Below are 18378 nucleotides of genomic sequence, written 5' to 3' on the forward strand. Positions count from 1 at the left end.
GCCGCCATAATCATACGAGCCAATTTCTTATAATGAACTTCTTTACATACCCATGTAATATATATAACACATAAGTATATGTGTATGTATACATATATATACACATATATATGTATATGTGTATCTGTTAGTTCTTTTTCTCTGGAAGAACCCTAATATATGTTTCAACAAGTATTCATGTATTCTTCCTCCTTCCAGGGATTTTGCAGTAAATGTAGTAAATCATGTAAACGATATAAGGTTGGTTTGAATGGCCAGTGAATGTAAGTACACTAATCACTTCCATGTGGAAACTTTAAAATCAGTTACATGATTGGGCATAACTCCTTTTTTTCTGTCCCAGCCATCAGGTGAGCATATAAGAAGAACCTCTGCACCTTGGGTTAGACAAGGATGGTCATGAGTAAAAGCCCCTGCCAACTCACCTTAGACACAGGATTAGTCAACATAAACTTGTGCAGTATTAGCCACTAAGTTTGGGGCATTTATTACCACTTCATAAAGTAGCCTGTGTTGACCGCTACATTCCTAGCATGCTTGGGTCATCTATTATGTGCTGGATTTTTATTATTGTTTCTTTTAATAATGAGCCAGGTATTGTACTGTTAGGAACTTTGCAGATACTAGAACACAGGTGTTTTTTTTTGTTTGTTTGTTTGTTTTTAAAGCAAATGAGTCTCAGAAATATTAAAAGTTACGGAGGGTGATAGGTCAGGGCACCAAACTCAGGTCTGTCTAATGCCCTCATCTGCCCTAATAAATATCGTTTATTGTTTTTGCTCTTTCTCCTGGTTTCATTTTCTAACAGGACAAAGTTCTGTGGTTGAGCGTTTTTTTCTATTTGTCGTGGTTACAGTTATTTTTGGTTGAGGTTTGAAAGACGAAGAGTGTTTCGTAACTTGGCCCTCAAGACGGTGTATTAGAAAGTCACTAAGGCATCCAGCAAAGCCATTCATAGAATCACTATGAATATAGTAGAAACATAGGCTAAGAAAGTGCAGAAAGCTAAATGCAACTGTTTACAGAGGGTGTGTCCAAAAGTTGCTGGTCCACAAGTTTCTATCTGGTGCAGTACTCCAACTTTAGGGTCAAACAGCCTGGGGCTGGGAAAAGTGACAGCCTCTCTGTATATCAGCTTTTTTGTTTGCACAATGGAAAATTGTAACTACCTTGCCTATTTGTTGAAAGGATTTAATAAGATAACAAGTAGGGAAATTATTCAGCCTTGCAGGTAATAAACCATCAATACATTTTAAAATGATAGCTTAGAAAGAACAAATGAGGAAAGGAGGAGGAAAAAGGTGGGAGAGGAGGAACCAGAGCTCTGTCATTGGAACTGCCTTATTCAAAGCTCTTAAATGACTAGATAGGACCCTCAAGGTGAGTTGCATTATTTTGGGATGATTCCCAAATATGCACACATGCAATTTTTAAAAAACATTTCTCTAGGTATTCAGCTTAATAAGGATCAAAAGGAGGTGTGGCTCAAGAAAAGAAAAAACAAAGCATAACAAAACCAAACAAAAACAAGAACTAAATATATGGAAGGTTGAAAGCATTGAAAGCCCCAGAGGCAGGGAAACAAAGGCACTAACACTGGACTTCTAATAAAACAGCTGAAATAGTGTCCTAGAAAGCCTGTTGTGTTTGAAAAGAGCTTTGAATCAGAAAGCAAGCAGGCATGTAGTGTTTTGGAATTTGTCATGAAGAAGGAAATTAGAGAAGTTTAATTTCAAAATACAGAGAAAAGCTTCAAAATGGGTGTAATCTTCCAAAGCATAAAAAGGATCCTGAAGAAAATGTTCTGTTTCTACCTCCAATGAACAAAGACATTTAGGAAATGGTGTTTAATGCTTATTCAAAGGGAACATTTCTTAAATGTTGAGTTATCTAAATGGAATCACAGGAAAGAGTCATCAAGAAGTATGTGGCCTCATGGAGTGGTAAATTCCTTGTCAAAGTCAGGGTTAGCAGTTGCTCTTCTGCCCTCTTTTGAGACCAAAACGACATCAGTATCCACTGAAACTGGGCACGTTGATCTCTAAGCATCCTTCAAACTATGAAATTACTTGATCACCTATCTATCTCTGTTCAACATTACTCATATACTCTTCAAGTATCTATACAGCATTTGCTGTCGGCAAAACATTATGAGCTAGTGTTATATATTCATTATTTCATTTAACTTATAAAAAAGGAAACATTATCTTTAAAAAAAAAAAAAGAAAAGGAAAAGTGAGGTGTAGAGAAGTTATGTAGTGCGTGTGCATAATTCCAGGTTACTAAATGGGGAAGTTGGTATAAGAACCCTAGCAATTGGATTCTAAAATTTGGGTTTTCCAATTATTTTTCTTCTAAATTGTAAATAGTATATAAACCTTTCAATGTTTCTGATGATGTTTTGCATGTTTTCTAGGATCATAACACAATGATGCAACATATCGAGTCATCATTACATGACACGTCACTGGGGCATAATACACATTTCTGATTCATTGTAGCTTAGTTCTTACTATTATATTTCCACTCTTTTCATCTTTAGGAAACTCAAGCATGAGAACTTGATTTACAAATCAGACTAGGGTTTAGATAACTTTATTTTCAAAGTTATTAGTTGTGTCGCACAGACTGCTAACATCTCACACTACATTTCTTTCCTCTAATTCAATGAATCAACAATATAATTTGCTTTTAGCAATGATTAAATACTTTAGGAAGTGGTTTTCTTTCACCTTTCTGAGGAAAAAAAAAATACTGAAGCCACTTGGCTTGTGTGTTGAAACAATGTAGATAATGTTCCTATGAAAAGGTGGAAAGTGAGAATGTGAGAGTGATAGTTCCAAAGATGATCTTGGCATTTTGTACTGTCTAAATGCACTTTAAAAAATTTGGAGGAACTCATTATTTTGTTTTAAACAGCAAATCTTTCTTAACTGCTGGCATAATGCTGTCATATCCTTTCTGATGAGTCAGCAGTTACATGCCAGCACATTAAAAAGCATTTTGCAGATGAAAAGAGGCAGAATAATAATTCTTTTGAACAAACCCCAGTAAGCAAGATAATGCTTGGGAACAGAGAATTTGTATTATTTAGAACTGAGGATTATAAAACTGTAATGCCATCTACCTTTGCTATTGAAACAACAAGAAATATACTATGCTTCATGGACAATGCAAATACAGATACTTAGAAATATCTGCAGTGCACATTTCTGGAGGTATCACCTGCATTTACATATGAGTGAAGTTGTGAGCAGGGTCAGCCAGAGTTCAAGATGGACGAGCAAACACTCTTCATACTTCCCTGATCCAAGGCAAAATGAGGTTCCCTCCAGGCAGGATTTTTTTTTGCTTAATGATCCAGGGTGAGGAATATCCTCTTATTATGGATAAATCAAACTTGAAATCAAACTGAAATAATTAAATTGATTTCCCAAAAAGTTTTTATTTTAACATATATTGTGTCTATACAGCAGACTGAAAATCTCTGGGCAGCATCCCTTGTGACTTCTGAATTTTGAAATTCAGAGGTTCAAGAAAGAGTTTTCAGTAACAATTCCATATAAATAATGAATTGAACACCATATCAAGGGAAAATTCTCCTGAGATTTAGATTTCTTATCTGTGTAGCAATCTTAGAAAATGGCATACTTCAAATCAGATAAAACCAGTGACTTTTTGAGAAAGGAAAATTTTGGATCCAGGAGACATGTGCTTTCCTTTCACATAAAAACACACATGGCAGCTTATTGAATAGCATGAAACAATGTCTACAGGAATAAAATATTTAATTTTCAGAAAGGATAACACATTAGACAAGATGTGATTTGAGTGCCAATCTCCTTTCAGCAAACCTTCACTCCTTCCAAACATTTTATTCCCTTTTGAAATAGGTTGTGTGTTCATTTAGGGTTTGGTTTCTCAACCTCAGCACTATTAACATTTTGGATTGAAGAATTATTTGATGTAGGAGCCTGCATCTGCATTCTGAGATATTTAGCAGCATCCCTGGCCTTTAGTCACTAGATTCCAGTAGTTAGCACCTCAGCCCTGACCATCAGTGATGGCTGCAGACATTGCCAAATGTCCCCGACGTGGTGAGAGGGTGGGGAAACACTCTCCCTGGTTGACAACCACTGATTTAAGGCTACCATAGTCTGTACCTGCCTTTCCTCATGAGAGCTGAGATTTTCGTTCTGTCGTCTTTCCCAATTACCTTTTCCCTATTCCTTGGGTCTCCATTTTACTTTGACTCATTTCTCTACCTTTATGGAGAGTCCAAAACAACATCTATTTATAGGAATTACAAAATCGTTCCTCTTCCTTCTGCCACCTCAGCCCCACAGTAGGACACAAAGCTTGCGGGTGGCAGAGAGGATGGGGAACGGAGACTAGATTTCCACATCATTCACCCAGTGGACAAGATGTGCCTGTTCAGGGAACTAACTGTACACATTTCTCTGGTGCTCTGTTTCTAATATTATAACATGGCATTTGTAAATGAACTGTGTAGAACTCAGACATTAATGTCTCCATAGTGACAACATAATAATGGGTGGTTGTGTTCCCCTGTCAGTCTTCAAAAGTCCATTTACCCATAAATTGTTGAGATCTCTGAATGGAAATCTCTTCAGTTCTGAGACCCGGTAATTGGAATCTACACAGTACAATTCCAAATGAGGAGGTAAGCAGAAAGAGAGCTGACATTCCTTCCCCAATCCAGTTTGATAAAAGGTATTTTAAATGAAAATGGCTTACCTTCGATATTGATGCCATTAATTCAACTCCCTAAAACATATTTATGGAAGTTCCCTGAAATCATTCCATGCTTATTCTCCACACATGAAAACATATGTCCCCTGACTGATACCAAATTTGGAGAAATGTCAGTTACCAAGTGAAGAGAGTGCCATATAGACTTATTCCCTGTATATAATAAGTATTAGTTTAAAACTGTTAATACATATTTGTTGACTATGTACTTTCACAGTCATTTTTATTTTAGAGAGATGCTTTTTTGTAGACCAGGATTCTGTCTCGTTGCCCTTTTTAAAAACAGAGTAACACGTTAAGTGCCTATTAGATGTAAGCCAATACACCAGGTGTTACAGTGACCACACAGGTGGTCAAGACATGATTCATAACCTTAGGGATTTTTGAAATTTATAGGAGGATTGCTAGAAATAGCTACTGGAATAAAATAGGTTGGTTTGAGGACACTCTTTATTAAGATATGCCCTGAGAATAATTATAATAGAAATGGATAGGTATGTACATTTTTTTCACCTCCCATAGACATTCTAAGGGTGACTGGCCTCATTATGCACTGTTCACCCATGTATTTAGTTCTCATATGCTAGTTATGCAAAAACAGAATTGAGAAGTTAATTTAACCAAAAAGAAATGAAGCATTTAAGCATTACATTCACTTGTTAACCCTTTCCAAAAATCTTTCCCTGCATTATGTTATGGGATCTCTGCCTTGAAAATTCTCATGACTCAATTAGGAGAAAAGCTTAGACAGAAGTTTATCCCTGTAACTCAATACCATATATTGTCTTTTTCTCTTTTCTATAATTTTTGCAGAAAGTAATCAAAATAGGATCAAATTTCTTTTTATCTGAGATGTTCAGAAACTGGCTGAACTCACCAAATTCTGGCACTTTCTATTATATTGAGAAAAATTAATGTGCCTAGACAGATTTTCTTATGAGAAATCAGGGGTAATTGTAGAGATTACGAGCTTGCCTATTGTCTTCCTATAGCCATTGTCTACTTTTTATTTTTATTTTTTTCAGCTGAATGCATGTGAAAATTCCTGGACAATGATTTTGCAGTGTGAGTAGTATGTGAAGTATGTGGCAGGTGTCCTTAATGAGAAGGTGTGGAATTTCTGTTTAAACCTTTCTTAGATGGCTGGAACACCATCAACCACTATTGGCCTATAACTTCTAAATTCCTAGGCCCATGAGTAAAAACTGCAGGCTGGTAATGGGAACCTAGTAAGGACACCTTGCAGCACCACACCAGCTTGGGACTGATTAACTCTGTGCCATTTTTACTTGTGAGATTTTGTTTGTTCCTTCAAGTTATATGTAATTGTAAATAATACAGGCAGTTTGGCTAGTTGTGAAAGAAGCAGGAATTTGAGGAACAATCATTTCAAATTGTAGAACTTATCTTTGGTTTAAGGTTATAAATCATACCCTGGAGCAGGGGACATGCACAGGTCATGGTGCAAATGCTTAATGCCACTTGTATACCTTTGTTCATTGACCTAAGAGATTGAAAATGCTGACATAATACCTAGGCATGGAAAAGATTTATAAAGCCTAAATCTTTATTAATACTAAATGTTAATTGTGGAATTTTTGTTTAGCCAAGTCAGTTCTAGTACCCTGAGATACTTTAACACAGATAAAATATTCTGCATTTTACAGATAAAACAAATAGTAAGGTTTTGAGTTAGCTGCCAAATAATTAAACAACGAGAACACCTTAAGTTCACTGAATCCTCCTGAAATTCCTTTCTCTGTACTAGCCAATATTAATGTTCTTGATATCATTAATATTTTGTACCATTTATCTATGTTGCAATCACTTTGGAGTAGGAAATATTATGATCCCATGTTTCAGAAGAGGAAGGCATGTCTTTGAAAAGGTAAATCACTTAGCTAGATTCATAGATGCAGCTAAATTCTGTGGAGCCAGAATTCAAGTCATATCATCTGATTCCACTCTTCATGTTATCTTGCTGCCTTCCAGGTCTACTTTCTTCTCCTCCCTCCTGTTACTCCCAAGGTCACGAGTGGATATTGACGGATTAGCCTACTGTAGATAGTTTCTCTCCTCTATTTTTATAACATGCTCCAGACATTATCTACTTTATTTAAAAAAAAAAAAAAAATTAATATTCACTCATTCTCTTATTGCAAATTTTCTTTGATATTTTTCATTCTTTCAAAATGTTCAGTCACTACCTAAGAACCTAGTGGGGAGAACTACCCAGATTTTCTCTATCGGAATTACCCCACCCCTTACTATAAACGTAACATTTATAACTATAAATATAACATCAGACCTCGATTTCACTGTCATTGCCCTATTTAGAAGCTGGTCAATTCATGTTAAGGTGACAAGACTTTCTGGACATTTTAAGAATGACTTTAACAAAACACTTGGCTGAAGCTCAAAGGAGTCACAGTGTATCTGCTAACAATTCACGTTATCATCCCCAGCTATTGATGGAGCAATCATTTTTGGTTATTGGGCTTTGCAGTGCCTTTCAAGTCATGCCACATGAATGTCTGTCCATGTGGCACATACAGGCTTCACCAGAAAGAGCAGACATGGGAAATGTAACACTGAATACTTCCCAGGGCAGACCAAATTTGCCTTTTTAATTTTTTGAATTTCAACTCAAATGTACAACAGTGATGATGACAAGACTGTATTTTAGGTTGAGGGATAGTTCCTTTTCCTAAGATACAGCCACTTTATACTTAAAAGGAGTTAAGGTCATGCAAAAATAGGAAACACAACACATTTGTGAATGCAGATTATTTAAGATCTAGACTTCACTGTACTTATGCTTGTCAAGATGACTGATTTATTTTGTACTGGCACTTCTTAATTTATCAGTCCTAATAATATCAATAGCTCCTGTTAGTAAATAACAATTTGAAAAGGGACATTAAATTACTTCCTATCTAAACCAACCTAAAGGTATGTTTAAACATAATGCCATATATAGTTCAAGAATCTTCCTGAAAACTGAAAATAATTTGCAGAATTTGCAATTACTGAACACTCCTTTCATGTAACCTGTATGTTCTATGCAATTCAACTCTCCCTTTCTTTAATTTCTCTCTAGAAGGAATCACAAAAATTACTACTTTTGAATTAATTTAATGGATAATTAGTGAGATAATATCTCACATCAGAGAGCCAACTTTATAGTGTAAGGAGAGGAACAAAATAAATATATTATGTAAACACAAATGTATAATATACATAAATTATATAGTCATGTACTATGAAGAAACACATAATTCTGTAGATATCATGAAGAAAACAAAGGAGGGATAAGTAAATAGTGAGAGCTAGCTGAGGATGATGCTTTTTAGATAGTGTTGTCAAGATCATCTCACCCAAAGAGAAGACATTTGGACAGAGACATGTAAAAAGCAAAGAAGCCAGTCATGTGGGAAAGAACAACTAAGCCAGAGTGAACAGAAAATATGAAGCCCTGAGGCAGAGCCATCTTTAATATCTTCATGGAAAATCAAGGATGCCAGAGTGGCTGGAGGGGGACATGCTGAACAGTGAGAGTACAAGATATACTGTAGGTTCTAGGCCATCGTGGGCCACTTGAGGATATTGGATTTGATTATGTGAACAATGGGAAGGAATTTGACAGTCCTGAACCAGAGAGGGATATGATTTTATTTACATTTTAAAAAGGATGATTGTGGGTACTGTGTGGTTCATAGACCATTGAGTGAGAGGGTAGAAAGGTGAGGATACTATTTTAAAAGTCCAGGGTAGAAATTATGGTGACTAGACTTTAGGGGAATGCTGTGGCAATACCAAGCAGCATTCAGAATCTGAAAATATTTTGAAGATAAAGCCCATGGAATTTGTTGATAGAGTAATATGAGGGTTGAAAGAAATACAGAAATACATAATGACACCATATTTTCTGGCATTAGTAACTAGAAGAACAGAGTTTTCTCTACAAGAATTACCTCACCCTTTGCTATAAACATTTTTAACACCATATTTTGCTATTGTTCTAAATCTATATTATAATAAAGCTGCATTTACTGAGATGAAGAACCCAAGGAGTTGCCTCTTGGGCATGGGTGGGAGAAATGATTGAGTTATTAATTATTAATAATTAATATATTAATTGTGACCTCCCGGTGGAGGTATCTAAGATGATTCGTGCATTTGAGTCCGTAGTTGGGGGGTGGGGGTTGAGTCAGAGAGAAAGATCAACATGTACCTGGAAACCAAACACTTATAAAGCTGGATTTCAAAAGGGATATGTGAAGGAGACAGAGAATTAGCCAGGGAGGTGAGAGGGGAATGTCCCAGGGGCCAAGCAAAAGAAAAGTCAAAGATGAGGAATCAACATGTATGCCAAAGGTTGCTAAATGTCAAAGATGTAATAATGAAGAATTGACTGCTGGATTTCACAATGCTTTTCTGAGAGCAATTTTGCTAGATTTCTTGGAAAGAAAACCTGATTGGTATTTGTTCAGTAAAGAATAGGAAAAGATCGGTATCAATGAGGAACAACTCTTCCAAGGAATACTGCTGTAAGGAAGAGTAGGGGGAAAAAATGGAGCAGGATATGGAAAGAAGGAACATTTCAAAATGGTAGATATGACCATGTATTTTTATGTTAATGAGAATAATCTCCTAGAAAAGCAAATTGAAAAGGAAGAGGCCAAAGTAGGAAGGGCTTGGAATCAGATAAGATTGTGTTCAACCAATGAAACAAACAAAAAAATGGCAGAGGGGATATATACAAACGCATGTATGCCGGTACATACTACAGTAAAAATGATCTGATGAACATCCACAAATGCTTAAGGGAAAATGATTCACCAGAAATACATGTTTTATACAGGAAATACTAAATAATTAATAAATACATGGGAAATTGTTATCTGAACTTTAAAGTACTTTAGTACTCTTTCCATTATTAACTGAAAGAAGAGAAAATACTATAACTGAGAAATAGTTAGGGAATCCTTGAAAGAGGTGAGAGAAATATTACGCTTTTAAATTGCACAGTTAACTGGAACACATGTTGGAAACAAAGGTTTGCAGTCTTATTAACCCAAATTCAAAGTAATTTAAAATAGAACTGTAGCACTCAGGCGAGCAAATGTTTGCTTTCTGAGAGTCTACTGTTAAAGTTTGAAAAGTGCAGTCTCTTCAAACTGATTCCGAGTCTGCTGCTCAATACAGAAAAGCAATTAGGAAGCAGAGTATTAACAAGTATCACTCAGTAAATAAATATTTACTGTCAACCTTACAGATGTGAAAAGTCCTATTTCCACATATAGTTCAAATTGGATTTAAGCAGCTTCTTAAATATTCTGTTAATCTTTGATACTCTGAACAAATTGTGGTAGCAAATTATATTTTTAAACTTTAAAAATCATTAAAAGCAGTTTAGGGCATAAGTTACCTAAAACTAAAAATATTTAGTGGAACTTTGTACCAGGGTCTCCTTCAGTATTAATTTGAAGGCATAATTTATAAAACACTTTTCAACACTGTGGACAGTCAGAACGTACACATTAATAATTTAGTTTTTACTGTTATTAAAAGGAATTTCATATACTTTTAATGTTTTGTAGTGATTGTTGAGCAATTCTCATCTGAAGTTTTTTTTTTTATTTTTACTTAATCTTTTTCTTAAAAATAATTTCTGAAATAACTGGATGTGATAAATAATGAAGTATAAATCCATATTCTTTTTAGCATCTGGAATTGTGCTTTATTTGCAGTATATTAGTTGCTGAAGAAAGAACCAGTCAAATGAATTAATTTTTTCTTGATGCCCTCAAAGTGCTTACACGTGATTTAGTGTATCATGAAACCAGTCTCAGGACTGCAGCCCCATAAAATCCCTAGGGTTTGGGGAAAAAAAAAAAAAAGTTTGGTGTGATGATAGAAGACAAGTCACTATCTTCTTTAAGTAATAATAGTATTCAATATAAATGTTAAGTTCCTTTTATGTATGTACTCCTTTTATTAGATCATTTACAAGTCTTATCACATTTATATTTCAATATAAGCTAAAAGCAGGGGTATTATTACCCATTTTTCAGATTTGGAATCTTGAGTCTGAGAGTTTAAGTAACTTGGCAAGAACTTCCAGGACGTTACTACATGACAGCTAGGATATACATTTCAGTTGGCTCTTCTTTTTAGAGAGTCCCTTGTTACTAATTGGTGATTAATTGATAAGGGATATCTAGAATCACAAATTTCCACAAATTTTTACTGTTTGTCTAGTATATAAAACTTAAATAAATCTTCTGATTTATCATCATAAAATATTTAGCAATTCCCCCCTACATAGATAGTGACATGCTTATACTCTTGGTAGTTGTATATATTTAGTTTTCTCTTCCACCAGATCCTTTTAAATATCCTTTTGGATACCAACAGGACAAAATCTCAAAGTAGATTTCAAAATAAAATGTTTCTTGCAATATCTGTATTTTTAAAGCAAGGTATTTATATTGCTTTAAAGAAAATGTAATTCAAATCATTTACTAATAAAGTACTCAAAGCATTTCTGAAAGTGGTATTGTTTCACTGTAGCTATCTTATGAGCTGATAATCATCAACTACATATATTTACTAAATAACAGATACAGTACTCTGAGGCAAAAAAATGATAAAATAAAATGATAGATGTAGCTAAAAGGCAGTCACAGAATACCATGGAGAGGAGAATTCCCAAGAGAGTGTTGGAATTAAGAGTATCACAGAGCTAATGACCATTACAGTTGTCCTAGAGTCTCAACGAGACAATAAGGAATTATGATCCTCTTGGAATCACCAAAAAGCCTTACAAAAAATAAATGATTCAAACAAGAGAAATGTTAAAATACAGCAAATTTTAGAATAAGTGACGAATGCTAAAAAATAACACTGTATTCCATGTTGATCTAGGAAGGCTCTCCTTTGAGAGCACATGTTATATTCATACTAACGAATCTCAATAGATTTTAACTATACACCTATAAACCACGGCTGACACTTAATTCAAGAAAGGATGGAAATGTTATCAACCTTGACATTTTGATAGGAAGGCTCTTGCTTGCAAGCTTACTAAAAGCAACCAGGGAAGAGAACAGAACTGGACAGAAGGTCAGGGGGACTGACATGCTCAGATTACAGGACATCAAGAAAAAAATACTTTTAGGTATAAGAAAAAAAAATTAATTTCATTATTTAAAGTTGAAAATATAAGAGAAAAGAGAAAAAGTAGTGACAACTTTTAAAATTGTGAAATGGAGGAAAAATGAGTGTGGAGTTTGAGCCAAATCCTCCCCATCAAAACAGGAAGTAGATAAATAAGTTAGTCAATAAAAACGAGAGGGATAGGGCTTCCCTGGTGGCGCAGTGGTTGAGAGTCTGCCTCAAAAACCGCAAAAAAAAAAAAAAAGAGAGAGAGGGATATAACTGCTTATTTATAGACACGAAGGTAACCTGTCCTCAACCCCCAAGATAGAGAACATTATTAGAAATGTTGTCTCTGGGAGAACTGGGGCTCGAAGACTTTTCCTTATAAGGGTTTCTACTGCATTTTGTCTTTAACATTTATTATCTTGATTTTTTTTGTTTTTTGTTTTTTGTTTTGTGGTACGCGGGCCTCTGAGTGTGTGGCCTCTCCCGTTGCGGAGCACAGGCTCCGGACGCGCAGGCTCAGCAGCCATGGCTCATGGGCCCAGCTGCTCCGCGGCATGTGGGATCTTCCCGGACCAGGGCACGAACCCACGTCCCCTGCACTGGCAAGCGGACTCTCAACCACTGCCCCACCAGGGAAGCCCTATCTTGATTGTTTTTCATGTTAAATGGTTACTTTGTTGCATAGCTCTCCTTGGTCTCATCATGCTGAAGCCAAACAGCTGTGATAGTTATGGACACTATAGCTTGAAGAACACATACCACAGACACACACACACACCAGATTATTAGTGGCAATTTCTCCCAATTGTACATAGGCCTGGGTTTCTGAACAGACAACTATTATCATCCTCTATTAGGAGAGGATAAGAGCTCAGTGGTTTATAAATGTTTTAGTTCACATTTCATTTTTGAAATGTAAATGGGTATATTTAGTGCTTTAAATGAATCATTAAACACACATTTATATATTTTTATGAGCTAAATATCTTATAATCCAAAATATTGCTTAATTCTAACACAGAATAATATATTTTTGCACAGATGTAAAATAATTCAAGCTGATTCAGATTATTATATTTTTCTCCTAAAGTCAATAAGGAGGTTAATACTTAGCCATAGTCAGTTCAAGTTGACTGTGGTTGAAATGTCAGTTAAGTAGAATAATGACAGTCCCCTAGTAACCAAAATAACACAAAATAATTACTGATTCTAACCAAAGCAATCTTATTTTTAACCTGTGAATGTCAAGACATAGTCTGGCATTTAGCTCTTCAGAAACCATGTCTTTATTTTTCTGGTAGAAGTGTCATGAGAAAGGCTTTTGCTCTCTTACAATTTACAGTGATCTAGATTATTTTAAAAGAGCTTGAGTCAGAAAAAGGCAACACAGTTTTGTAATAAAAATGTACTTTGACTTTACCATACTTGCTTATTATCCATAAAAGATATGATCAACATGCATTATATTCTTCTACAACTAATTGTGGCAAATGTGCTTGCAATTCATTATAGGGAGATAAACACCCTTTTCTAATACAATAGAGAATAAAACTATTTTCCTATTTGGGGGCTTAAGGCATAACTTAGTCTTTTAATAATAAGAGTATGGTATGCTGAAAATTCCAAATCTGAAATATTTATGCATTCTTACTAATTTTTCTACAATAATGTTAAAGAACCTACTGGTATGTTGATGTTCTTCAATGTAATTGTGTATTCTATAATATTTCTACCACTGTAATATTTTCTAAGACTTTTCTAGATAATTATACATTTCTTGAGTTATGATTGTATTTTTCACTGAAGTGCAGGGGAAAGCACAATAAATAAGCTGGCAAGAGAGCCCAGATTAACAAGAGAAAGGTTTCTGTCTGCTGTACACATAAATACTAGTTCCCCAGGTCAATATGGACTAAATTAGTAACTTTGTCCAACAGGCCACATACAAGTCTCTGAAGCGTTGACAGTCAGAGGGAGCTAAATGAGCTTGCATTTGGAACAGTGACTCAAGTCTACAGACTCAATCTATGGATTGAAAAGTGAAGGTGGACTTTACTGACTTCAAAGTTTTCCCTGGAACTCTAGAGAAATGGTATCTCAGGACAGCAGTGCAAAATGAGACATGAAGTGTCCATCAGGGGCTAAATAATGTTACTTTTACAATTCAGTCTTAATGAGAGCCCTACACTGTAGGTATCAATGATGGGGAGATTCAGATTCCAAATGATGAGAGTATACATAACATTATCAATAGTATGCAGTTTGAGTGCAGCCAAGAGTCATCCTCTAGTTCCAAATATGATGAAGTTCATATGTTAGATAAAAGATGCATAAATAACGATAGCAACATGGGTGCCTGTACTCATATACTGGGGGGATACACTCGTTTCTTTAATTCTAGAGGCTTCACAAAATTCATTCTTCAGGTGATTAAGAAAGGGGTTATTAATATTCAAATCCTAGAAAAAGCTATTGAGATGCTCATAAAGTTCTTCATATTTCTTGCCTAATGACTGACAATAAATCAATAGTGTCTCATTAAATGTGTTACTCAGATATAACAATTACAAGAAAGAAAAATAATGGAAAAAGGTTTCTATCATCTTTAGGAAGTTCTAGGTTTGACTACCTCTGAAGAATAGCATGGAGAAGAAAACAATTTTGAAGGGGAAACACTAAGATACAGTATTTTGTGTGTGTGTGTTTCGGGGGGTGGATAAAGTATATATAATTAGTGAAAGGGTTTAACAATAATGCATGACATTTCATCCATGAGAAGAGTGGATTATATAGAGCTTCTAAATCTCAACATTACAGTCTCCCACTGAGTCTCTAAGAAAAAAATTTGGGAAAAGCATAAGGTGATACGGCCAGCCAGAAAAAGATTTAAGCCCATTTGGTTATTTTCAAACTGTTATTTTAAAGTTTTATTTTTTGTTTCTTAACATCTTTATTGGAGTATAATTGATTTACAGTGGTGTGTTACTTTCTGCTTTATAACAAAGTGAATCAGCTGTACATATACCCCTATATCTGTTCCCTCTTGCATCTCCCTCCCTCCCACCCCTCTAGGTGGTCACAAAGCACCGAGCTGATCTCCCTGTGCTATGTGGCTGCTTCCCAGTAACTATCTATTTTACATTTGGTAGTGTATATATGTCCATGCCACTCTCTCATTTCATCTCAGTTTACCCTTCCCCCTCCCCATGTCCTCAAGTCCATTCTCTACATCTGCATCTTTATTCCTGTCCTGCCCCTAAGCTCTTCAGAACCTTTTTTTTTTTTTTTAGATTCCATATATATTTGCTAGCATATGATATTTGTTTTTCTTTCTGACTTACTTCACTCTGTATGACAGTCTCTAGGTCCATCCACCTCACTACAAATAACTCAATTTTGTTTCTTTTTATGGCAGAGTGATATTCCACTGAATATATGTGCCACTTCTTCTTTATCCATTCATCTGTTGGTGGACACTTAGGTTGCTTCCATGTCCTGGCTATTGTGAATGGAGCTGCAATGAACATTGTGGTACATGACTCTTTTTGAATTATGCTTTTTTCTGGGTATATGACCAGTAGTGGGATTGCTGGGTCATAGGGTAGTCCTAATTTTAGTTTATTTATTTATTTATTTATTTATTTATTTTTGCGGTACGCAGGCCTCTCACTGTTGTGGTCTCTCCTTCTGCAGAGCACAGGTTCCAGACACGCAGACCCAGCAGCCATAGCTCACGGGCACAGCCGCTCCGTGGCATGTGGGATCCTCCCGGACCGGGCACAAACCCATGTCCCCTGCATCAGCAGGCGGACTCCCAACAACTGTGCCACCAGGGAAGCCCTATTTTTAGTTTTTTAAGGAACCTCCATACTGTTCTCCACAGTGGCTGTATCAATTCACATTCCCACCAGCAGTGTAAGAGTGTTCCCTTTTCTCCACACCCTCTCCAGCATTTATTGTTTGTAGATTTTTTGATGATGGTCATTCTAACTGGTGTGAGGTGATACCTCATTGTAGTTTTGATTTGCATTTCTCTAATGATTAGTGATGTTGAGCATCCTTTCATGTGTTTGTTGGCAATCTGTACATCTTCTTTGGAGAAATGTCTATTTAGGTCTTCTGCCCATTTTTGGATTTGTTTTTTTTTTTTGATATTGAGCTGCATGAGCTGCTTGTAAATTTTGGAGATTAATCTTTTGTCAGTTGCTTCATTTGCAAATATTTTCTCCCATTCTGAGGGTTATCTTTTGGTCTTGTTTATGTTTTCCTTTGCTGTGCAAAAGCTTTTAAGTTTCATTAGGTCCCATTTGTTTATTTTCATTTTTATTTCCATTTCTCTAGGAGGTGGGTCATAAAGTATCTTGTTGTGATTTATGTCACTCCTCACTTTCACCTCCTCCCCTCCATTTCATTCTCAACACTACAGCAAAAATGATGCTATTAAAAAAGGTAAAACCTTTTCAGTACATACTCAAAATCCTGCAATGATCTAATTTCAATCTTAATTTCAATTAAAAGCCAAAGACTTTTCATGACCTACAAAGTCCCAAATGGACTAGCCCCCAATTTCCTCTCATCTCCTAATACTTAAACTTCATATCATCTAGTCAAATGGGCTTCCTAGTGCTTGCTTAAACGTGTCTGGTGTGTAATTCTTCTAACTGTTCCTTCTGTATGAAACTTTCTTATGTCACTCAACTCTTTCTTCAAACATCACCTACAGTGTTGTCGATATTTAAATTCCAATCAAACTCCCAATAATCTGGATTCCCTATACCCAAATCTATTTTTTATAGCATTTATCAAGTTCCAATATACTGCACTGGATTCTATGGTCTGGCATCTAGATACCCCTGCAGAATTCATTCCCCCAGCCCTTGGAGCATGGGCTGTCAATAGCCTTCTGATGAATTCCTCTCCAGGAATTGTCCTTAGGTAAAGAAAATATTCTTGCCCAAGATCAGTATTTCTCCCAGGAGGCAACCCACTTTCTAAGGTTGGTCATTAATAGAGGGAGGAAGTAAAAGCTTTGGCACTTGCTTCAACATGGAACAATCATCAAGACACATTCCAGGCCCAAAGCTCCCATGAGACCATTTGTTAGGACTGTGATGAATTCAACTACTACTTTGCCCAATCCTACTTCCTTCCTCCACTGGCATTTATCCCAAGGGAACAACTAAATTAGTTTTCTGCAGACAATCTTCCTTATTAGGGGCTGTTCCACAGAGAATTGAAACTAATATATATACTATATAATTTATATGTCTAATATGCTGATTTTTTATTATGCATCACCCTCCCCTATATATCTGCTCCCAAGGGCAGATGTTACACTCATAATATCAGAGGAAATAGTAGATTCTCAATAAACAGTTTTCACACAGGAGTATGCTCAAAATAGGAGCTGAATGGAAGAATGAACAAATCTGTCTAAGGATTAAAGGATACAAATGTTCAACACAGAATGAATTGTATGTAGCATTTACTAAATAGTAATGTCTCTTTTTTTTTTTCAATCTCATATCTTTTCTTTGTGTTCAAAACATAATGATCAGTAGTAGGGCCAGGCAGGTCTCAGAAACTTGATTATTTGGGTCCAAGGAAACTTCATTTCCTGGTGAAGAAATTCTTCATTAGGAGTATGTATGTTTATATGCTTGGGTCTCTTGACCACTTGAAGATCTTTTACTTCTACTTTATATCTCTCCTCTCCCATATAGCTCTTGCTGCCCCATAGCTTCTTCACCTGATAACTCAGAAATCCTCATAGCCTGGCTTGTTCATGGTCCTTCATGATCTACCTCTCCACACATGCATACTCTCACGTTTAGCATTCACTGTGACCAGATTGTTCCTCATTTCTCAATCACTCAAACTCTTTGGGAAAATGTATGTTCGTTCCTAGCTTTTTTCATAATTTATCAAGCATTCTATGGATTAACTGCTTTGAGTCAGGTACTTAGCTGAATCCAATCAACTGCAGCCAGATGGAGCAAAGTCAGATGTTACAAACTTGACTATCTAAGTCTGTGTCTGAGGTCAGAGCTTGGGAAAAGAGGGTCCCTACAAGGAGACTGCAAGTATGGCAGTCATGGCAATGAATATGTGTAATAACACCTTTGTTTCAAAAGACTCTCGAATGCAACACCATCATTTATATTCTGCAAAAGACGACCAACACAGGAAACAGCCTGCTTTATTTTTGCCAGTTTTATTTTTCCCTGTAACCTAAATTAAGATTTTATTTTACATAGTCAACTACTATACAGTGTGTGAGGGAATAATCATTTTAGACACATGATAAGACCCATTTCTGATTTATTACCAACGGGAAATGTAAAATTTCTTTTGGGACTGGTTCAAAGCTGCTGGCAGGTAAACTCATGCACAAAACATTATTCACTTGTAAAATATCCTCATGTTCAAGTCTGG

Source organism: Lipotes vexillifer, unplaced genomic scaffold (genome assembly GCF_000442215.2).
Source record: "Lipotes vexillifer unplaced genomic scaffold, Lipotes_vexillifer_v1.1 scaffold271, whole genome shotgun sequence".
Taxonomy (NCBI): Eukaryota; Metazoa; Chordata; class Mammalia; order Artiodactyla; family Lipotidae; genus Lipotes; species Lipotes vexillifer.